The sequence below is a fragment of the Podarcis bocagei genome (assembly GCF_964188305.1).
Source record: "Podarcis bocagei genome assembly, chromosome: W".
In the NCBI taxonomy this organism is placed as follows: domain Eukaryota; kingdom Metazoa; phylum Chordata; class Lepidosauria; order Squamata; family Lacertidae; genus Podarcis; species Podarcis bocagei.
The window spans coordinates 17,533,884-17,557,291 of record NC_138131.1 but is presented as its reverse complement, the minus strand read 5'-3'; the positions used below and the strand labels follow the sequence as shown (position 1 = coordinate 17,557,291).

Sequence of the window (23,408 nt, the reverse complement as noted above, 5' to 3'; positions counted from 1 at the left end):
TCCTCTCTTCTCTCCTTTTTAGCTTTGTGCGTTCATTTATCCCTGATTTTGCTGCTGTGACTGTGCCTGGGTATAAGCTACCATATTTTTCGCTCTATAGGACACACTTTTTCCCCTTCAAAAATGAAGGGGAAATGTGTGTGCGTCCTATGGGGCGAAGACGCCATAGCCCCGTGACCCTCTCCTGGCTGGAGAGGTGACGCGCGGCTATGGCAGGAGCCTCTACAGCACCGCGTCACCTCTCCAGCCGGGAGAGCGTGCGCGGGGCTAAAGAAGCACCCCACGACCCTCTCCCGGCTGGAGAGGTGACGCGTGGCTATGGCAGGAGCCTCTCCGCTGCACCTTTCCGCTGCTCCCTGACCTGCTCTTTGGGGCTGGTGGTGGGCTTCCCCCCGCCAGCCCCAAAGAGCAGGTCGAAAGGAACCTGAAGCCTGGAGAGTGAGAGGGGTCAGTGCACACCGACCCCTCTCGCTCTCCAGGCTTCCAAGGTAGCCGCCTGAACGCACCTTAAACGGCACCTTGTTTTAGAGCGGGAAAACAAGAGGGGGAAAGTTCTCCCCCTCTCTGTGCAGTGCCTCCTGCCGCTTCACTGAAGGGGCACTGGGCAGAGAGGGGGAGAATTTTTTTTTCTTGTTCTCCCCCCTCTAAAACAAAGTGCGTCCTATTGTCCGGTGCGTCCTATGGTGTGAAAAATATGGTGCTTCGAAAGGAAGCAGGGCACATTTGGGATACCAGCTGTAATGATAGTTTGCAGCACCTAAAATTTGCAAACGCCTCTGATATTGAGAAACAAGGAAGCAAGTTGAATGCCTTGGGACACAGTTTCAGGTATTAAGATTGCAAAGAGGTATAGTTTATATAGTTAGTTTATATAGTTTATACAGTTAGTTCATGGGTAGGCACACTAAGCCCCGGGGGCGGAATCCGGCCCAGTCGCCTTCTCAAACTAGCCTGCGGACAGTCCGGGAATCAGCGTGTTTTGACATGAGTAGAATGTGTGCTTTTATTTAAAATGCATCTCTGGGTGATTTGTGGGGCCTGCCTGGTGTTTTGACATTAGTAGAATGTGTGCCCTTTTATTGAAAATGCATCTCTGGGTTATTTGTGGGGCATAGGAGTTCGTTCCTTATTTTTTTCAAAATCTAGTCTGGCCCCCCACAAGGTCTGAGGAACAGTGGAGTGGTCCCCAGCTGAAAAAGTTTGCTGACCCCTGAGTTAGTTTACATAGGTTACATTTGTTGGAAGCAGGACTCTCAGAAAGAGTCCCATTCTGTGAATAAAACAGTATTTAAACAGCATTCAAAATGCTCTACAAAAGAAATCAAACCACAAATGTTTCATTTCCCAATATAACACAACCGCCTATGGGCACTCACATTAGCTCATCAGCGAAGTTGCCTGAACCATAATAATAATAATAATAATAATAATAATAATAATAATAATAATAATAATAATAATTTATCATTTCTGCCCCGTCCATCTGGCTGGCTCTCCCCAGCCGCTCCAAGCTGCATCCAACAAAAAATTTAAAAGACAGCTGTTCAAAACTTCCCGAAATTATGCACCCCCACCGAGAGGGCTCAGATTCCTACAGGGGCTACTCAGCGTTTTGGACGTTTTCAGAGACTGAAGTAGCTGGGCAGGTATTTATATCCTGTTGGTGGTGCCCTATTCTTCTCCCCTGAGATCACCTAAAATGGTAAGATGTTTTCTGTGGTATGAGGGCCACCAGTCTGGGGCAAAGGGGTGTGGACATCTCCTGGTGGCCCCCGCCCCCATATTAATAGCCTCCCTGAACTCTCAAACTGAGACATGCTCTTTATCAGCTGAGCTCCTAAAGTAAGGCTGGTTGGGAATTGGTCCTCGCTGAAGGATGGCTTATCACAGGCACGCAGGTAACCCTCCTCTGCGCCCCAAATATATATATGACTTTTCATTGCCTTTTGTGCTTTGGGTAAGAGTTTGGGCTGGCTTGCTTGCTCTTTCAACAGGATTTCGCTGTGCTGGAAATCCTTCATTTGAGCTGGAGGGGCTTTCCAGCAAATAAGGGGACCCTCTGTGCAATGATATTCCTTCCAGGGAAGGTAGGAGTGGGCAGTAGGGCAGTTCAAAAAAACCTCTTTTTTGAAAATGCCTGCTCCAAAGGTCTTATCTTGCTACACTAGGGATTATATAACTGTATCTGAAATTTCATGCATATCAGTTAATATCATGACCCTCCTCCACGAAAAGAGCTGTTTACTTGGCCGTTTTCCTATGCCGTGGAGGCTGAAATTTCAATTCAGCAGAGCAGGGTCAAGATATTAACTGATATGCATGAAATTTCAGAGATAGCTATATAATCCCTAGTGTAGTAAGATAAGACCTTTGGAGCAGGCATTTTTTTGAAAAAGAGTTTTTTATGAATCACCCTACTGAACACCCAATGCTTTTCAGTGGAGCAGGGTCAAGATATTAACTCAGGCATGGCCAAACGTGGCCCTCCAGCTACTTTGGGATTACAATGCCCATCATCCCTGACCACTGGTCCTGTGAGTTTGGGATGACGGGAGTTGTAGTCCCAAAACAGCTGGAGGGCCAAGTTGGGCCATGCCTGTATTAACTGATATGCATGAAATTTCAGAGATAGCTATATAATCCCTAGTGTAGTAAGATAAGACCTTTGGAGCAGGCATTTTTTTTTAAAAAAAAGTTTTTTATGAACTGCCCTAGTAAAGCAGAGGTTCTGCTTCTTCCAGTATACTGGCATTAGTTCGCCTGTCTTCCCAAGTGAAGTGTCAAATTTTCCGGAGACCCCGTTAACAGAATCTTTCGAGGAGTTGGAAGTGGCGTTGATAAGTAAGTATAAGAGCTGGTAAAGGGCAATTAAGCAGGCCTATCACTAACTTCAAATGCAGCTCATGGACTGGGCTCTAAACAACTGCCAGATCCTTTTTGCAGGAGACAGGACAGAGAGAAGCTTCCGGGACAGCCTTGTCCCTGCTTAGACTCTCCACTAAACTCCTTAGCCGTCATCCTTTAAAATTTTGTTGTCGTTTAGTCGTGTCCGTCTCTTTGTGACCCCATGGACCAGAGCACGCCAGGCACTCCTGTCTTCCACTGCCTCCCGCAGTTTGGTCAAACTCATGCTGGTAGCTTCGAGAACACTGTCCCACCATCTCGTCCTCTGTCGTCCCCTTCTCCTTGTGCCCTCCATCTGTCCCAACATCAGGGTTTTTCCCAGGGAGTCTTCTCTTCTCATGAGGTGGCCAAAGTATTGGAGCCTCAGCTTCAGGATCTGTCCTTCCAGTGAGCACTCAGGGCTGATTTCCTTAAGAATGGAGAGGTTTGATCTTCTTGCAGTCCATGGGACTCTCAAGAGTCTCCTCCAGCACCATAATTCAAAAGCACAAATTCTTCAGTGATCAGCCTTCTTTATGGTCCAGCTCTCACTTCCATACATCACTACTGGGAAAACCATGGCTTTAACTATACGGACCTTTGTTGGCAAGATGATGTCTCTGCTTTTTAAGATGCTGTCTAGGTTTGTCATTGCTTTTCTCCCAAGAAGCAGGTGTCTCTTAATTTCGTGACTGCTGTCACCATCTGCAGTGATCATTTATATCATTTAGGCGTAGACAAATTAGACTGCTTTACTAAAACCCAAAGAGTGAAGTTTTGGATAGACCATTTGAGTCCAGGCGCTCTTGGGACAATCTTGCAGCACTAGGGATATTAGATCAGGGGGATTTGAGTTTAGCCGAAGCCACAAGTTAAATGTCCTGTGCAAGATCCATAATTCTATTGAAGGGAGATTGGCCTCAAGGTGCAATGATGTGTTTGGGACACAGGGTGGTACAGAAAAAAATTGCCTTAGAAACTTTGCATGCAGGAAAGCCCCAAGCTAGACCCCTGGAACCACCACTTAAAAACACCTGAAGTTGCATTTGAATCAAAAAACCCCAAGACCTGCTGCCTTTATGCGTATGGAGCTCAGTGGACAAATATCCTGACCTGGTACCAAGCGGCTTCCTAGGGTGATGTTACTGGATCCATATTACAGATCAGGTAGACTGAGGCAGAGGGCGAGAGAAAGGGTGTTAACTTCTCTTACGGAAATGACGGGGGGGCACATCTTTAAAGTTGTTAAATGTTACAAATATTATGCCTGAATGCATCCCTTCGACTTGACAGCTCAGTGAAGATACCTAGCTTTAAAAAATCATATAAAATCAACCCTTTTGCCAGTTTCCTCCATTCCAAAGCTATTTTGCCCTTGGAAAAATGACTCTTTCCCCTGCCACCTCTCCAAGTGTGAAGACATGTATACACACCTCCTACCCCAGGAAATGCCCAGAGGTGACAATTGCAGGGCTCATTGTTTGCCAAGGGAAGCGAAATCTCATCACCAGACTTGCCTCAGGCTCCAGACATGCAAAGGAAGTTTTATTATACTTTTGGGTGGTGGGTACGTAAGACCTATTTGTCTGTGCTAATCTTGTGTAACCTCCCCTTTCTGACGGTTTTAGTGGTGTAGCATTGACGTATAGATGATGTTGTGCAAACTGTATTCTGGGATACTGTGGGAAAGTTTTAAAAGTCAATGTCGCCCCAATGCTCGGGGTTCTTACTGCCGTATGAACCTGTTGCACAACAATAAAGGATCAAAGTCTAACGACCGCTGTTTTGCTCCAAATTACTTGGCTGGAATTTCCTTCTTTTACTGACCGCATGGACCCACGGGGGACTCGCACCCCAACGAGCTGGGCTGTTGAGTAGTCTCTCAACCCAGAATTGTCTTTAACACGTGCTTGGGTGGGCTCACAGCTTGGCCCCTTGTCTCTGTCTTCTATAAGCACTTTGGTGCTCATTCACCCTAGCTGTGCTCCTGTGCTGTAGGACTGGCATTTGCAGTTCATGCTTCAATCCCACTTTGCCTGCTGATGGACGGATGGAGGCTGCAGAAATTGTTTCGCGTCCTTCCAGAGACATTTGACACCCCCCCACACAAGCCAGACCAAATTCCGGGTAATCGAGTGAAAGGGCAAGCAACTCAGGAAACAATGGGGTCATGGGCCTATATTTAGATTGGAGGGAGGGTGGGTGGGAGAGAACATTGCAGAAACAAGTTAGCCATGAACACATTGGTTTTACTTGGCTGTCCTGGACCTTAGAAAGGGGTGCTCTGCGTAGCCCCCCGCTTGCTTACTTCTCTTGTTCTGAGCTTGCAGGCCTGACCCTGTAGCTGTGAGAGCTTCAGACAGGAATGGCAGTCTGGCAGCCCCTGCTCCAGATCTGTTCTCTGTCTGGATCTAATGCTGTTTGAAATAAATTAAAAATTAAAAAAATTGTCCAGCAGTGCCTTAGAGACCAACTCAGTTTGTTCTGGGGTCTAAGCTTTCGTGTGCAGGTGCCCTTCTTCAGATACATGGAAACCAAAGTCTGTATAAGAACTAGTATGAAAAAAGAGGTCTCCCAGCATTCTCCCAGGCCCATATAAGAACAGCGTAAACAGTTGGGCCTGATGAGCGTTTACTGTTCCCAACCCTAATCCTGCGGTAAGCCATCTAACTAGGTTTTAATTTGATCCTGACTTGTTTTCAGGAGGCAATTTCATTATTGTTTGATTTTATACCAATGTTACATATTTGGTGTTAGCCTCCCTGAGCCTGGTTTCATCCGAGGAGGGCGGGATACAAATCAAAGTTTATTATTATTATCAGGCCGTGATATATAGTGGGAGGGTGGGGCGGGGTTTTTCTACGCAGGGTAGTAGAACTCAATGGGTATTATGCAGATGACCAAAATTAGCCAGGGGGGGGGGGATTGTCCAGTAGCACCTTAGAGAACAACTCAGTTTGTTCTGAGTCTAAGCTTCGTGTGCAGGCCCCCTTCTTCAGATACATGGAAGCAGAAGTCACTAGACCCTTACATATACTAGGAGGGTGGAGTGGGGTATTTCTCAGAAGGGTAGTAGGAGACGGGTGATTTTATGGTTCCAGAACTGAAACCTTCCTCTGCTTGTCCAGGATTACAGACCTGCGCCTCCATGATTGACACCTTCTTAATCCTTGTATTTAATGATAATAACACTTGGCTGTCATGCGCAGGCAGACTTCTTCAGATACACTGAACCAGAAGTCCCCAAACCCTGATATTTAGTGGAAGGAAAAGTCACCAGACCCTGATATATAGAGGGAGGGTAGGGTTTTTCTCCGAAGGGTAGTAGGACTCAATGGGTTTGGTCAACCTGTGGGCGACTGTGAATGACTACAATTAGTCCTACAGGAAAAAGCAAGGGATAGTATGCAGATGATTAGCACATGCAATGAGACAGGAATCCAATATCTCTATTCAGACCAGGTCTCTCCATCGTTTTCAGTTGAGTAATAAGTTGCAATTCAACCATTTCTCCTTCAAGTCTATTTCTGAAATTCTTTTGTCATAAGATAGCTTCTTGGAGATCCTGTATTGAATGTCCTGGGAGACAGAAGTTTTCTCCTCCTGGCTTCTCTGTCTTGTGATTCCCGATGTCGGATTGATGCCCATTTATCCTCTGGTGCTGGGTTTAGCCTGTTGGTCCAATATACAGAGCCAAAGGGCACTACTGGCATTTGATGGCATACACCAGGCATGGCCCAAGTCCGTCTCAGGGGCCTAATCTGGCTCACAAGTCAGTTTAATTTGGCTCCTGTGGAAGTTTATTTCCTAAAAATCCTTAAAAAACTCAACAACTTTGGTCGGCCCTTTGATCACAGCCCTTCACTTCATCAAATCTGGCCCTCTTTGAAAAAAGTTTGGACACCACTGGCTACACCATGGGTAGGCAAACAAAGGCCCAGGGGCCAGATCCAGTCCAATCGCCTTCTCAGTCCGGCCTGCGAATGGTCCAGGAATCAGTGTGCTTTGACATGAGTAGAATGTGTCCTTTTATTTAAAATGCATCTCTGGGTTATTTGTGGGGCATAGGAATTCGTTCATTCCCCCCCCCCAAAAAACCACTAGTCCGGCCCCCCACAAGGTCTGAGGGACAGTGGACCGGCCCCCTGTGAAAAAAAATTGCTGACCCCTGGCCATATACAGTGTTTGAAGATGAGCCATGAAATAGGCCTGAGATGATGATGATGATAATTTATTTATACTCCGCCCATCTGGCTGGGTTTCCCCAGCCACTCTGGGCGGCTTCCAACAAAAGATTAAAATACAATAGTCCATCAAACATTAAAAGCTTCCCTAAACATTAAAAGCCTTCAGATGTCTTCTAAAAGTCTGGTAGTTGTTTTTCTCTTTGACATCTGGTGGGAGGGCGTTCCACGGGGTGGGCGCCACTACCAAGAAAGCCCTCTGCCTGGTTCCCTGTAACTTGGCTTCTTGCAGTGAGGGAACCACCAGAAGGCCCTTGGCGCTGGACCTCAGTGTCCGGGTAGAACAATGGATGGAGATGCTCCTTCAGGTATGGGATGTTTGGTGTTGTTGGGTCCAGCAATGGTGCAATCCAGGCGTGTGTGGGCAGCAAAGTTGGCACCTGGGTTTATTGTAGGCTCTGGTACCCGTGTCCATGTTAAGTCTGTATGATTGTGGGTGAGGAGTTGTTTAAGATTGGGCGGCTGACAGTAGGCGAGGAAAGGTCTTCCTCCCAGAGCTTGGGAAAGGGAACTGTCGCCGTCTAGGAAAGGTTGCAAATCTCTGATGAGGCATTGAAGTATTTTAACTTGGGAGCTGGATGTGATCGCTAGTAGCATTCTGTTGTTTTCTCTTTGGGGTGTTTTCTCGCAGCATGCTCTTTCTGGGGATCAGTTTGGCCTTGTAGATCTGTCATTGAACTTTGAGTTCCAAAACCCCTGAATCTAGGATCTGATGTTGCTTGAAAGAAGATCAACGTCCTTTTTAGAACCCAAAACTCCATGGTGGCTCTCACTGGTGGAAGCATTAGCATTAAAACCTCTTAGCAAGAGAGGAAATTGGCCAACATACAGAGAATTATTAATAGAGGTGGAGAAAGGGTTGAAGCTGAAAGAATATGAGGAACTAAAGACTACATTGCAAAGTTGGTTACATCATAGACAATTAAACCAACAGTTTAAGGAAGACAGTAAGAAAGGTCTCAGCTATACAGTGTCAAACTTACCAAAAGAGATAACTGAGAGTGATACGAAATTACTTTTTAAAAATGTATCATCTCCTGTTATATGGGGAAATGCTGGATGAAATGGTAAAGTCAGCACAAATAATGTGGGCTCAGGATTTAGGTCACAATATACAACTTGAAGACTGAGAAAAGATGTGGAAGGTGAATTTAAAATTTACAGACTGTATTTTATTGAAAGAGAATTATATTAAAATGATGTATAGATGGTATATTACGCCAGAGAAAGTGGCAAAAAAGTATAAAAAGGGATCTAAAACCTGTTGGAAATGTAAAGAAAAATATGGTACATTTTATCATATGTGGTGGGAATGCAAAAGGGTTAGAAATTATTGGGAAATTATATATAATGAATTGAAATAAATGTTTAAAAAGACTTTTGTTAAGAAACCAGAAGCATTCCTCCTAGGAATTTTAGATCAAGATTTAGAAAAAAAAGGAAATTGGAAATGATTTATGTCTGCAACAACAGCGGCAAGAATTATATTAGCACAAGCTTGGAAGACAGAAGAAATACCAACGAAAGAACAATGGCAAGGGAAACTTATGGAATATGCAGAACTGGCAAAATTAACAGATAAATTTCATGAAAAGGATAACAATGACTTTAAAAGAGAATGAGAAGCATTTATAACATATATGAAGAGACAACATAAAGAATTGGACTCATTGGCAGGGTTTGAATAAACCAACACAATTGTGTATAACCAAAAGCAAGACTATATGCATTGGGGAAATTTTGGGAAACAACACGCAGGGTGAGTAATATGGAAATAAAACAAAATGGGAATATGAGGGAAGTCCAGGTGAGGAGGGGGGATATGAAAAATTGTTAGAGAAATATTGTTAGAGGATGTATACATGAAAACACCAATAAAAAATATTTTTGAAAAAGAAAAACTAATAAAAAATATTTTAAGAAAGAAAGAAAGACGATCAATGCCCAGAGCAATTTTAGCCAAGAATGTGAATTGTTGGGAAAACCCTGGGAGTTTGTCTTTCTCCTGTGTCCTGTCTCTTGATGGATGAGGTGGCGGCTGGCCTGATGAATGGGAGACAGGTCAAGGTTAACATAGCTGGAATGGAAGCAATGTGTTCCTTAGTGGACTAGGAAGCAAAACGGGCCGTCCCGCTCTGCAAAGAGCTGCTGGGACTCACATCATGTTATAAAAAACCCACACCACTCCTTTTTCCTGTATGGGGTACCCAAGAGCACAGCATCTAGAGACCTTAAGTGGGTTCCCTATCGCAGGGGTGGCCAACTCCCAAGAGACTGTGATCTACTCACAGAGTTAAAAACTGGCAGTGATCTACCCCCTTTTTGGGAGGAGGAAAGCCTGTTTTGGGGGGGTTCAGGTCTAAGTGGGAGACCTTTTTTTAGGGAGGAAAGTTGTTGAGGTTTTTTTTGAGGATGGAGAAAATAATAGAGGCCGACCAGAGAATATTGAGAAGCACAGCAGCTAGGCTATTGGCTATTATGTGTGACCTCCCATTCTAAAAAGACCATAAAATCAAAGAACATCCAATTGCCGTATTTTTCCGTGTATAACACGCTCCCATGTATAAGATGCCCTCTATTTTGGGGGACTCAAATTTAAGAAAACAGGGCCCCCTTTTAAACATTTTTTGAAGTAAAAAAGCCCCTAGTCTTATACATGGAAAAGTACAGCACCTAGGCCAGGGGTCTGCAACCCGCGGCTCCGGAGCCGCATGTGGCTCTTTTACACCTTTGCCGCGGCTCCAGGGCGGATACTAGCGAGGGGAGGGGCGCATTGTGCGCCCCGACACTCCCCACTGTGGCGGGCGCTGTACTGGCTGTGACGTTGCATGGGGGCGGTGCATGCGTTAGTCACGCACCGTCCCGACGTCACCTTCCCGCCCGCTGTCAGATCGCGGCTCCGGAGATATATTTGTTTTAAATGTCGCAGTGGTTTTGGCGGCTCCCAGGTTTTTTCCCCTTCGGAAACAGGTCCAAGTGGCTCTTTTTGTCTTAAAGGTTGCAGACCCCTGACCTAGGCAATGGATTCTTTGGATCCTGAACAACCAGGACTTCTTAGAAAGAGACGGAAAAGTCAACGGACAAACAAAACTGTTTGGTTTACAAGGCCGCACAGAGCTGGCCCTGGAACAGCATAGTTTGGATATTTCAAGCCCTTGTTTGGGAGAAGTGAAGGCTTGACTTGATTCCAACAACCTCCCAGGCCCCGTGCTAGATTTCAAACACCGTCTTTCAGAACGTGGGGTTTCAAAGATATTTTTTCTGTGTCCAAGAGGTCCTCCTCGCTGTTTTTTTTAAAAATGTTGGTTTCCTGTTCTCTGCTGTGATGGTCTCCTTGTCGAGAATCACCCAGTTAGGTGTTTATTGATCCATGTAACGTTGGGAAATGTCAATCACTTCTCCTACCTGGGCAGTTCTCTTTCCACAAGGGCCGATGTTGATGCCGAAATCCAGCACTGCTTGAACTCTGCGAGTGCAGCTTTCTCCCGATTGAAGGGCAGAGTGTTTGAGGACCGGGACATTTGCAGAAAAACCCAAATTTGCTATGGTACTACCAACCTGACTGTCTGCTTGTGAAACACAGACCACTTATCAACGCTGTCTCCAACTCCTTGAAAGATTCCATCAACGGGGTCTCCGAAAAATTTGGGAAGACACAGGCAAACTGTACTGGAAGAAGCAAAAATTGCCAGTGTCGAAGTGACGATTCTTCAACATCAACTTCTTGAATTCTGACAAGACAAAAGTATTCTGTTGGGGGGACAGGGTGTGTGTGTGTGTGTGAGGGACTCCCTGGCCCTGAATGGGGCAACTTTGCCCCTGAAGGACCAGCTGCACAGCCTGGGGGTCATTTTGGACCCATGGGGGCACAGGTCCATTCTGTGTCCAGGGCAGCTCCATCTGGGACACAGGATGAGACCCCACCTGCCCAGAGCAGTGCATGCTCTGGTTATCTCCCGCTTGGACTACTGCAATGCACTCTACGTTGGGCTACCTTTGAAGGTGACCTGGAAACTTAAACTAATCCAAAATGTGTTGGAAAAACGCTCTGGGGGAAATGGCACCCCCCCCCAGACCTCTGAGCGTCTCCCAGTAGGCACGTCTCTGGAATGGCATGTCCCTTCATCTCCATAGTGCCTCTCTGCGACACTTTTCATCTGAAAAGTGCACACAAGTCTTCTAGCATCACACAGCAAGAAGAAAGAAACATCCGTAGATCTAAACTACATTTTATTTAGATTCTATACAGACAATCCATAATCACGTCTGTGTTCTCCAAGCTCTGGCAGAACAACAACTGTTGCATACTGCAAAAGTGAAAGTACAGTTACAATAACATGCTCAGACGGAAGAGATAAGACAGTCTTCCGTTATCACACTCTTCTCAGACATCTCATGTGATTTATATTAATCACACCAGCAGCATTGGCTGCATAAAAATTCTAATATAATGCAGCAGCCAGGCTGGTGACTGGGACCCCCGAGATGACATCCACTGGGCCCAATTCATAGCATATTAATTTTTTTTACCTTCCTGTAATAAAAAAAAGGGGGGGGGAGGATTTTAGTCTTCTCAAAAGGAAACCTTCCTCCGCGGGTCAACGTGAAGAGGATGTCAGCAAGGTTGAAAATTTTTCTGTAAAATAAGGGATTTGACCGGGACCACATAACACCGGTCCTGAAAGACCTACATTGGCTCCCTCCCAGGATGTTTCCAAGCACAATTCAAAGTGTTGCTGCTGACCTTGAAAGCCCTAAACAGCCCAGTAGACCTGAAGGAGCATCTCCACCCGGAGCATCTCCACCCGAGGGCCTTCTGGCGGTTCCCTCCCTGCAAGAAGCGAGGTTACAGGGAACCAGGCAGAGGGCCTTCTCGGTAGTGGCGCCCGCCCTGTGGAACGCCCTCCTGTCAGATGTCAAAGAGATAAACAACTATCTGATGTTTAGAAGACATCTGAAGGCAGCCCTGTTTAGGAAAGTTTTGAATGACTGATTGACTGATGTTTTAATGTATTTTTAACCTTCTGTTGGAAGCTGCCCAGAGTGGTTGGGGAAACCCAGCCAGATGGGTGGGGTATAAGTAATAAATTATTATTATTATTATTATTATTATTATTATTATTATTGGCTGACCTTTGCTTCCTGTTACACATTATTATAAGATCTGGACAACTAAAGGTGGACCCATGTGTGGGAATGAGTTTTATTCTTAGGCAGGCATAGGCAACCTTTGGCCCTCCAGATGTTTTGGCCTCCAACTCCCATGATCCCTAGCTAACAGGACCAGTGGTCAGGGATGATGGGAATTGTAGTCCAAAACATCTGGAGGGCCAAAGGTTGCTTATGCTTGTCCCACACCATGTTCTGAGCTGCAGGTTCTTTTCCCATTTGCCGTGCACCGACCATGTGCTTCGCTGTCTCCCTCCCTGCCTCCTTTGCCCTAAATAATAACTTCTTCTTCTTCTTCTTCTTCTTCTTCTTCTTCTTCTTCTTCTTCTTCTTCTTCTTCTTCTTCTTCTTACAGGGCCTACCAGCTACACGGTGGGCACCATGTCGGAGCGCTTTGATTGCCACTATTGCCGGGACAACCTGCACGGGAAGAAGTATGTGCAGAAGGAAGGGCGCCACTGCTGCATCAAATGCTTCGAGAAGTTCTGCGCAAACACCTGCACCGAGTGCAAGAAACCCATCGGGGCCGATTCCAAGGTGGTTATTTTAATAGTTTGCTTGTTTGCTTAATGCAAGCATAGGCAAACTTGGCCCTCCAGAAGTTTTGGGACTACAATTCCCATCATCCCACCACTGGTCCTGTTAGCTAGGGATCATGGGAGTTGTAGTCCCAAAGCATCTGGAGGGCCAAGGTTGCCTATGCCTGGCTTAATGGATATTTCTATCCCACACTTCCCCTAAAGAAGTGTGGGGGTGTTTAGGGAGGTGGGAGAGGACCCGCTGTTTAATACAGGCATAGGCAAACTCGGCCCTCCAGATGTTTTGGGAGTACAACACCCATCATCCCAAGCTAACAGGACCAGCAGTCAGGGATGATGGGCATTCTAGTCCCCAAGCAGCACACATGAAAAACTGTAAACAAATCCTTATTTCCTGATGAATAGCCTTTGGATTCTGGACACATGGTCAGCAGACCCTGTGCACCTTCCACCAGACATTCAATGGAATGGCTTTCACCCCACCATCAACCTAACAAAGAACCAATCTATGCAATAAATACATTTTCTGGACACTACTATAAAAAGACAGGATGGGCACATAGACACATTTTTTATATATATTTCTTCCTAACTTGCGCTAGCAAGTCCCTTTGCTGAGCAGAGTGCATTCCCCTTTTGAATGCACAGCGGCTGGCTTGAGGCAAGCTTCTCACACAGGCAGGGATGATCTACCGGTAGATCTGTGGCCGATTCTGGTAGATCGCCAAATCCTTATTGTGTACAAAAAGTTACTGGGGTAGGGGAGAGCTACAAAAAAACCTCTATGCAATCCTCCCCCCAACACACTCTTGCCTTTAAATGGGAAACAGTGAAAATCATCGGGTGGAGGGGAAATGTGTAGAGAAATTGGAACGGAAGCTCAATAAGCTAAGGCTGTCAGATAGATAGATAGAGAGAGAGAGAGAGAGAGAGAGAGAGAGAGAGATGATTGATTGATTGATTGATTGATTGATTAGATAGATGATAGATGATAGATGATAGATGATAGATGATAGATGATAGATGATAGATGATAGATGATAGATGATAGATGATAGATGATAGATAGAAAGATAGAAAGATAGATAGATAGATAGATAGATAGATAGATAGATAGATAGGACCAGGGATTCCCCCCCACCTGCCCCCCCACAACCGGACTTCTGTCTTGTCAGAATTCAACCTCAGTTCTGCTGCCTTCTCCTCCTCCCTCCCTCCAGGAACTGCATTTCAAGAACCGCTACTGGCACGAGAACTGCTTCCACTGCTTTAAGTGCTCTGTGTCTCTGGTCAATGAGCCCTTCATGCTGAAGGAGCACAACAAAGTGTGGTGCAACAAGTGCACTATGGATCAGGCCCCCCACTGCAAGGGCTGCCAGAAGCCCATCGTGGCAGGTAGGACTCCTCTCGGCTGCCTTGTGCCCCTTTGCTTCTTGCCCCCCTTGATCATGGAGCATTGCCCTGGGACGGCCAGCAGGCTTACGGAACATTTCTCTTACCAAGATACTTACATAACATGAATTCATTTTTAACTTTGCGCACAAAACCAGGGCTGTCTTGAGTATGAGCACTGCTGGGATGCAAAGACCCACCCAGCGACATAATAATAATAATAATAATAATAATAATAATAATAATAATAATAATAATAATTTATTATTTCTACCTCGCCCATCTGGCTGATTTCCCCCAGCCACCCTGGGTGGCTCCCAATCAAGTGTAAAAAAAAAATACAGCATTAAATATTAAAAACTTCCCTAAACAGGGCTGCCTTCAGATGTCTTTAAAAAATAGGATAGCTGCTACTTTCCTTGACATCTGATGGGAGGGTGTTCCACAGGGTGGGCGCCAATACCGAGAAGCCCTCTGCCTGGTTCCCTGTAACCTCACTTCTCGCAATGAGGGAACCACCAGAAGTCCTTCATGGTGGAGACACTCCTTCAGGTATACAGGACTGAGGCCGTTTAGGGCTTTAAAGGTCAGCTCCAACACTTTGATTTGTGCTCAGAAACGTCCTGGGAGCCAATGCAGATCTCTCAGGACCGGTGTTATGTGGTCCTGGCAGCTGCTCCCAGTCCCCAGTGTAGATGCTGCATTCTGGATTAGTTGTAGTTTCCGGGTCACCTTCAAAGGTAGCCCCACGTAGAGTGCATTGCAGTAGTCCAAGCGGGAGATAACCAGAGCATGCACCGCTCTGGTGAGACAGTCTGCGGGCAGGTAGGGTCTCATCCTGCGTACCAGATGGAGCTGGTAGACAGCTGCCCCGGACACAGAATTGACCTGCGCCTCCATGGACAGCTGCGAGTCCAAAATGACTCCCAGGCTGCGCACCTGGTCCTTCAGGGGCACAGTTACCCCATTCAGGACCAGGGAGTCCTCCACACCAGCCCACCCCCTGTCCCCCAACAACAGTACTACTGTCTTGTCAGGATTTAACCTCAATCCATTAGCCGCCTTCCATCCTCCAACTGCCTCCAGGCACTCACACAGGACCTTCACTGCTTTCACTGGTTCCAATTTAAAAGAGAGGTAGAGCTGGGTATCATCCGCATATTGATGGACACCCAGCCCCAGCCCCCTGATGATCTCTCCCAGCGGCTGCATGTAGATGTTAAAAAGCAGAGGACAGAACCCTGAGGCACCCCACAAGTGAGGGCCCTGGGGTCTGAACACTCATCCCCCATCACAACTTTCTGGACAAAAGTTAGTTTAGCCCTTCGCACATGCGGCGCTGGGGTGCAAAAACCCGCCCAGCGCCCCCAAAATTTAGTTAATTTTGCATGCACGGCACCACGGAGAATGACAAGTGCCACCGTAGAGTCAGACAAGCACCACCATTGCGAATGACAAGCACCACAGCTTTGGTAAATGAGCACACAAAATCGAAAGTCCTCGAGTGAAACAGTAGATCTACATTTTGGGAATACCTAGGTATAGATGTCTTTTGTTTTTCTAGCTCTGGCATAGGCAAACTCGGTCCTCCAGCTGTTTGGGGACTACAACTCCCATCACCCCTGTCCACTGGTCCTGTTAGCTAGGGATGATGGGAGTTGTAGTCCCCAAACAGCTGGAGGGCCGAGTTTGCCGACACCTGTTCTAGCTTTATTAAAAATTATTGTATTTCCCCGTTTATAGGACTAGGTCCCCCCCCCAAAAAAATAATGTCAAAAATGAGACGGCGTCTTATGCACGGATCCATCTCACCCCCCTCGTTTTCTTCAATCTGAGTCCCCCCAAATAGAGGGCATCTTATGCATGGGGTCGTGTTATAGACGGGGAAATACAGTATTTATTATTTCATAACAGGTAGATAGTTAAGAGCTGAGGCAGCTCTTAACAAAGCCAGATGGCAAGAACCATATAATCAAAACCAGAAATCAGGTAGCTATTGTGGAAATAGGTATTCTTCATTGTCTGTTGGAATAGAGTTTTCGGCGGGTATTTAAAAGTGGAAACAGAGGGTTCCCACTGAATCTCTGGTAGCAGAATATTCTGCAATAATGGTTTGTTTCCTTTTCATTGTCAAATGAACATTCAGGCATCACTGCTTGCAGAAAGCAGAGTTGCGAACTGTTGCTCGGCTTTCTGATTCACATGGGATTTATGACCTGGAGGAGCACACAAGCATTTTTCCAACCCCACCCCACTATATTCAGTGTAATATAGTCCAAGAGATTTATTATTATTATTATTAATTTTCATCATTATTTCATTTCATTCTTATGCAGAATCTGCAGTGTCAGTTATGACATTGATAAAATCCCCATTTCCTCTTTCATTCTGTTTCTGTGACTTTTCTCCGCCACAACACGAGAGTCTTTCATATATTTTGAACTTGTCATTGTATGTGTGTGTGTCAAGCTTTTTTGAGGGAGGAGGAAAGCCCCGTTAAAAGGGGGGGGGGTTAAAGTCACTCAAAAAAAGATTGCTATGGATCAAAACAGCAGCACAGAGAAAACTCCGTCTTCCCTTCCAGAGATCATACAACAACGGAGGGCGGGGTGAGGGGGCATGGCAGAAGTCAGTTTCAGCAATGAGCCAGACATCAACCGCTATCTACCAAAACCTCACGGGGATCTACCAGTAGATCACAATCGACCTGTTGGACATCCCTGCCCTATCCCTATCTCCTATCCCTAACCCCTATTCCTATCTGTAACTCCTATCTATAACCCCTATCCCTATCCCCTAGTATCTTGTGTTTTTAATATTCAATTGGGAGCTGCCCAGAGTGACTGGGGAAACCCAGCCAGATGGGCGGGGTATAAGTAATAAATTATTATTATTTAATTATTATTATTATTATTATTATTATTATTATTATTATTATTATTATTATTATAGCTGTTAGCTTGCCTTTCTTGAATCACAATTTTCTCAGCGCTATGAATTGCATCAATCTGGCAGCGAGCACCACCTCCTTCCCTCCCTCTCTTTGCAGGCGACCAGAACGTGGAATACAAAAAGACTGCTTGGCACAAGGAGTGCTTCACCTGCAGCCAGTGCAGGCAGGTGATTGGCACCGCCAGCTTCTTCCCCAAGGATGATGAGAGAAATTCGCCAAGACCTGCATAAAGTGTAAGCAGGTAAGTCGGGCCGACACCCCCCCCCCCCCCGCTTACCTGGATCCCATTCGGATCCTGGCTTTCCTCCAAAGGGCTTGGAGCTGTGTTCATTATCAGGGTTTCCTCCGTTGGTTCAGAAGGAGGAAGATGTGCCCACTCTCCTTTTGGCGCGGCCTATCTTGGTGCAGTTCTTGAACGGAGGACATATGGTGGAGATAAGGTCAGGGTTAAGGGAACCCTGGATTGTTCAGTCCAGTCCAAGGCGGCGATGGGGTTGTGGCGCTCATGGGGTTAGGGATGTTGGGATACTGCCAGGGAGACAAAGGCCATCATGCCTCCACGTCGTCTCAGGACGATCCATCAATCTCCCGTAGATACAGTATCAGTCAATTAGTGACACGAGCCTCGGAAATAGCTGTCCACATCTCAGGACTCATGCACGCCCTTTTTGCAGAGTTCGCACAACGAAAGATGCACTCAGGAGAGCAGCATATTTACAGCTTTATTCATCGGTGGTCAGAACAAAAGGAAAAAACATGACTGACTGCCTGCTTGTCGAGGCACAGAGAGAGAACAAAAGCTATATACAAAACAGAGACTTCCTGTGAGCAGGAAATACGCAGGCTGTGACTCACAACAGCCTGTCCGTTTTTTAAGGTGGAACGGAAATATCCTAACAAGGGATAGGGCAGGCATGTCCAACAGGTAGATCGTGATCACTGCCAGTTTTTAACTCTGTGAGTAGATCGCAGTCTCTTGGGAGCTGGCCACCCCTGGGATAGGGGATGGGGATAGGGGTTATAGATAGGGATAGGGATAGGGATAGGAATAGGGATAGGAATGAATAGGTGATAGGGATAAGGATAGGGGTTAGGGGTTAGGGGTTAGGGGTTAGGGGTTAGGGGTTAGGGGTTAGGGGTTAGGGGTTAGGGGTTAGGAATAGGAATAGGAATAGGAATAGGGGCTAGAGATAGGCATTAGGGATAGGGGATAGGGATACGGCAGGGGTCAGCAAACATTTTCAGCAGGGGACTGGTCCACTGTCCCTCAGACCTTGTGGGGGGCCGGACTAGATTTTGAGAGGGGGAAAATCAATGAATTCCTATGCCCCACAAATAACCCAGAGATGCGTTTTAAATAAAAGCACACATTCTACTCATGTCAAAACATGCTGATTCCTGGACCGTCCCCCAGCTGGATTTAAAAGGCAATGGGGCCTTAGTTTGCCTACCCATGGGATAGGGGAAAGGGATAGGGCAGGCATGTTTTGGGGGTCTAATCTGACCAGCCGGTCAATTTAATCTGGCCCGCATGGCAGTATATGTCCTGGGGTAAAATCCTAAAAAAAGCTCAGCAACTTCAATCCTAAAAAAAATTCGTGATTTAAATCATGACTGACTAGTGATTTAAATCACTAGTCAGTCACACTTTATTTAAATCCTTTTTTTACATAAAGGTTTGACCTTGCTGGCATCCTCTTAATATTTACAAGTGAAGGAAGGTTTCCTTTTTGGAATAATAAATTTTCAGAGTAGTTTTTACAGTTAAATAAAAAATGACTGATTTTGGGGGGGGGCTGCTAGGGGCGCCTTGGAAGATGGCCGACAATACCATCTCTCTGGCCCACACGGGGTAATTTAGGGGCTGATTATGGGAGTACATCAGCCTCCCGATTTCTTCCCAGGGGATGGGAAGATGCAGCCTCGTCCGCGGCTGCCCATAAATCACCCCCGAGTTCGAAAGAAGGAGGGGGTGGCGGCACTGGACGGAAAGCCCTCGAGTGAGCTCCGGATCTCCCTGACACTACTTCTGAGAGCGACGCTAGTTGCATTACTTAAGATTAACGATTGGATATAAAAAATAAATGCACATGTTTCGAGCCAAGGAAATGATATTTTAACTGCTAATTAAGCTAGCCACTGAGAAGTTAAAAGTGACAGGAATGAACTGAACAGAAGATTACCTCTAAGAATTACAGCTATGTCGGTATGTGGAAACGGAACGGAAAGGGGGGGGGGAGCTTCTTCTTTTATTTACGATACTGCCTAACAACCCCTCCCCTAGAAGAACCGTCACATGACTGATAGCAAGCGAGATGGGAAAACAACTGTGTGGAATAGACTGTGTGGAAACAAAAATATTAACTAAAGGCTTTGCTTTTTAGAAGATATGGAAAGAAAATGAAAGGCTCTCTGATGACACACTTAATCGGGATCTGCCATTATGAGACAGACTAAGTTGCTAGATTGATAGTCAGAGGGGGAGGTGAGCCATTGCTTTGTTATCATGTTTGGATTGTGTCTTTGAGTCGACAAACCCTCCCCTGGAAAGACTGATTTATGGTGCAACTGGTCTGGGAAAATTAATGAGCAGACACTTAAGACTTTATTACATCGGAACAGACTAAAATGGCGCCTGCCACTCGAACAGGACTGTTGGATCAGTGTGTGGTGATTTAAGGAGAGCCTTACAAAGTTCACACAGAAATATAACAATGTTTGGTTTAACTCGCCTGCGAAAACAACTCAGAGGCTATTAAGAAGAAAAATGATAACAACAAGAAGACTGGAAGATGGGATTTGTGAATATCAAAAGCAGCAGAAATATGAGATGATTGGATCCTTACTGAGCTCGAAACATAGGAACCCCCAACAAAAAAATTAAAATTTGGCAAAATATTCGGATTATGTAATATGTATTGGTATAATTTGGAATAATTAATGTGATATGATTGGATTGTTAAATGGAAAACTTAATAAAATTATTATTTAAAAAATGACTGATTTGGTTCTACTATTAGAAATACATTGACAGATAATGATGAAATGATTATGAGGTTTAATAAGTTAACTGTTTCTATTTGGACAATTTTTCTGCTGTACTTGATTGGAAGGAGAAAAAGAATCATTTCCTTCATAACAATGTAAACAATTTATTTCACTAAAACAATAACATGATAGTATATGGATCCACGTTTGTTAACTGATGCGGTTAAACGATTTAAACAACAACAACAAACCTTAGACTGAGTTTTAGCACTTAAAAACAAATCCTGATGAATAGCTTTTGGACTATAATGTAACTTAAACAGAAAAGTATATTTAGAAAGATTTTTCCTCCCAAAGATTTTATTTTTAAAATCCCGATTTGAATTAAAAAAATAAATAAATCCCATTTAAATCAAAATAAAGACTTGGTGGGGTTTTTAAAGTCATAATTTGAAAAAAATGTAATAATAATTCATAAAGGAAACAGTTTATAAGAAGGAAATAAGGAGGCCATGCACAGCATAAAAGAAGTCTTTTATTTTGTCGTTTCTTTTATGTTATGTTCATGTCTAATGGTGGTGGATTTGTTGATTTGAGTTGTGGTGGATTTATGTTGTAAATCATGGGTAGGCAAACTAAGGACTGGGGCCCGGATCCGGCCCCATTACCTTCTAAATCTGGCCCGTGGGCAGTCTGGGAATCAGTGTGCTTTTACATGAGTAGAATGTGTTCTTTGATTTGAAATGCATCTCTGGGTTATTTGTGGGCAATAGGAATTCGTTCATTTCCCCCCAAAAAATATAGTCTGGCCCCCCACAAGGTCTGAGGGACAGTGGACCGGCCCACTGCCAAAAATGTTTTTCGACCCCTGTTGTACAGTGGTACCTTGGTTTACAACCATAATCCATTCCGGAGGTCCATTCGTAAGCCAAAACAGGTTGTCACCCAAGGCGCCCTTTCGTCAATGGGGCCTCCCAAAAAATTTTGTTCGTAATCCAAAAAAGGGGTTGTCATCCAAAAAAGGTTGTGAACCGGGACACGCCCTTCTGGGTTGGACGTGTTTGTAATCCAAAACATATGCAAACCAAGACGTATGCAAACCACTGTAAATAAAATTTAAATTGAATGAAAAAATTAAATACAAATGGTTGTCAAATAAATTCAAATTTATCCCCCCCCAAAAAAATCTGATTTATTTATTTATTTTTAAATCATTGATTTTTATACACACTGCTTTAAACAGAAGAGAGAAAGCTTCCACAGGTGACACAGGGTTTCGGGGCAGCTGGGACGAATGGTTCCCCAGGAGTCCAAGCAGCGCTTGACCTCTGACTTCCTTCCCCAGGCCATCATCTGCGGAGGGGTCGCCTACCAGGAGCAGCCATACCACTCTGAGTGCTTTGTGTGCGCCACCTGCTCCAAGAAACTGGGAGGGCAACGCTTCACAGCTGTGGAGGATCAATTCTACTGTGTCGATTGCTACAAGTCCTTTGTGGCCAAGAAATGCAGCGGTTGCAAGAACTCAATCACAGGTGGGTTAGTGATGGGTCGGGGGTGAGTGCCTGGAGGCGGTTGGAGGACAGGTGGCGGTTAACAGGTTGAGGTCGGATCCTGGCAAGGCAGAAGTCTGGTTGTGGGTGGGCCCCCTGGCCATGAACTGTGGGCCCCCTGGCCATGAACTGTGCCTCTGAAGGACCAGCTCCTCGGCCTATTTTGGACTCATGGGGGTGCAGGTCCGTTCTGTGTCCAGGGCAGCTCCATCTGGGATGCAGGATGAGACCCCACCTGCCCAGAGTGGCACCTGCTCTGGTGATCTCCTGCTTGGACTACTGCAGTGGTGGTCCAACTCGGCCCTCCAGCTGTTTTGGGACCACAACGCCCACCACCCCTGACCACTGGTCCTGTTAGCTAGGGGTGATTGGAGTTGTAGTCCCAAAACAGCTGGGGGGCCAAGTTTGCCTATTCCTGAATGAAGTGACCTGTGTGCTTCCTTCTCCTTCCTTTTTAACCCTTCCCTCCCTGCTCCTCCTCTGAACCAGCAGGTCTCGGGAAAGGCACCAACGTGGTCAGCCATGAAGGCCACTCCTGGCACGACTACTGCTTCAACTGCAAGAAGTGCTCCATCCCGCTGGCCAACAAGCCCTTCGTCTTCCACAGCGAGCAAGTCTACTGCCCCACCTGCGCCAAGAAGCTGTAAGGGGAGGAGCCAGGGGAAAAGGGGGCGTGGCCTCACCTCTTCCACAGAAGGGTTCGATCTGTGTGCTTGGAGACAACCTGCCTACTCGCCTGCCCGCATTTTAAGCTTCCCCATCCCCATCCTTAAGAGGTGCCTGGCATCTCCCCCCTCCCCATCCGATACGTGATGTTCAATAAAAGCTCTGCCTTAGCATCCTACCTGCTGCTAACCTTGCTTAAAATCACTTTTTTATTTACGGAAAGGTTCGACCTCGCTGGCATCCTCTTGCTTTCTCGCCATGCTCTGTGGATGCCCGCCAAAGTTTACGCTCAAGCTTTGCACATCCAAATGTACTTACTGATAACCCGGGTGGATTTGATTTCAATCACGATTCAGGAAGACTGGATTTCAATCATTTTTTTTAACAGAAAGATTCAACCTCGCTGGCATCCTCTTGCTTTTTTGCCATGCTTCCCAGATGTCAGCTGACATTTAGGCTGAAGCTTTGCACATCCAAATAGACCACACTTCCCTTCCCCTATTTTGGGGGGACTAAAAATTTTGTTGTTGAGCTTTTTTTAGGGGGCGTTGCCGCAAATCGCCCACCAGCCGTGGTCACCGAGGGGTCTTTGAAGCCTTGAGTCTTATATAAAACCTCGTCTTCTACACGGAAAAGTACAGTACTTGCTGATAACTGAGCACATACAGCTAATTACAGGCTTTTTCCGTGTATAACATGTCCCCATGTGTAAGACACCCCTATTTTGGACTGGACTTAACTGTCGGGGTCCTTTACCTTTATCTTGGGGGACTCAAAATTAAGAAAATGGGGGGGGGGGGAGATTGCCCCTGGGTATAAAACTACCCCCCCCCCTTTAACATTAATTTTTAGTAAAAAAACAACGCTAGTCTTATACATGGAAAAGTACGGTAGGTTACTAACTTCTGAGTGAGCGGTAAGATGTGGGCTGAAATCACATGGCTGCTTTTGAAAGGGAAAATTTTTGCTCTTCTTTCTTGGGGAGCAAAAGATCGGGAAAGAGTTTGGGGCTGTTTTAAAGGAT

The 23,408-nt window shown here is 45.7% G+C and overlaps 1 pseudogene across 1 annotated transcript; it reads left to right on the top strand.

Annotated features, from left to right (window-relative positions):
* The first annotated feature begins 1,822 nt into the window (after positions 1–1,822).
* LOC308577835 (four and a half LIM domains protein 1-like) lies at positions 1,823–22,562 on the top strand (annotated as a pseudogene). The gene is made up of 6 exons (XR_014013528.1): positions 1,823–1,898; positions 12,652–12,833; positions 14,056–14,230; positions 17,277–17,421; positions 21,514–21,700; positions 22,211–22,562. The product of XR_014013528.1 is annotated as a four and a half LIM domains protein 1-like (transcript).
* Positions 22,563–23,408: the final 846 nt, after the last annotated feature.